Raw genomic sequence first — 951 nt, 5'->3', positions numbered from 1 at the left:
ACCCCTGTGTTATCTCTAACAAACACCATGATGCCACAAAGAATAGAAGCTTCAAGTACTTCAACATGTGGGGTGGGGCAGCTGATTTTATTCCTAGGGTCAAATCTGTATAGGATGAACACATTCAAGGTACTAGGATGTTCTGTTGTGTCAAGAAATTGAAACAGCTGAAGTTTGTCCTCAAGGAGCTTAACAAGGATTGCTATGCAGATATAGAAATCAAAACTAGAGAAGCTGAACTGGTTTTGACAGATATCCAGAACCAAATTGTTGTTGATCCCAGGAATCAATTGCTTATCAATCAGGAAAGGGATGCTATGGAAAATTTCATAAGTTTATCTAAGGCCAGAGACAGTTTTCTTAGTCAAAAGGCTAAATCTAAATGGCTTGAGGAGGAGATGCTAACACAAAGATACTTTCATGCTTCTATCGAGAAACGTTGTATGGCTAATACCATCATACAGATTGAGGATCGGCATGGGAGAGTCTCAGATTGAAACTCATAGCATTCAGGATGCTTTTCTAGACTACTACACTGGTTTGTTGGGCAGCAGGAAGAGCACTGAAAATGTCAGGTCAGCTGTCTTGGATTTTGGGAAATGTTGCACTGAGGAGCATCTTGTTATACTGAACAGGCCTGTTAGTTATGAGGAGGTAAAGCAGGTTGTTTTCTCTATTCCTATTGATAAAGCCCCAGGACCTGATGGCTACTCTAGTGGGTTCTTTAGGGATGCTTGGGATTTGATTGGACATGACATTGTGAAGGCTGTACAGGATTTTTTCCAAACTGGTCAGTTGCTCTCTCAACTGAATGCTACTAATATAAGCCTAATTCCAAAGTGTGAGAGGCCAACCTCAGTTAAGCAATTCAGACCTATTGCTTGTTGTAATGTTCTCTACAAGGTTATATCTAAACTCCTTTGCAATAGACTAGCCCTGGTCCTTCCTGAC

Source organism: Silene latifolia, chromosome Y (genome assembly GCF_048544455.1).
Source record: "Silene latifolia isolate original U9 population chromosome Y, ASM4854445v1, whole genome shotgun sequence".
NCBI lineage: Eukaryota > Viridiplantae > Streptophyta > Magnoliopsida > Caryophyllales > Caryophyllaceae > Silene > Silene latifolia.
This window is presented reverse-complemented; position numbering follows the sequence as displayed.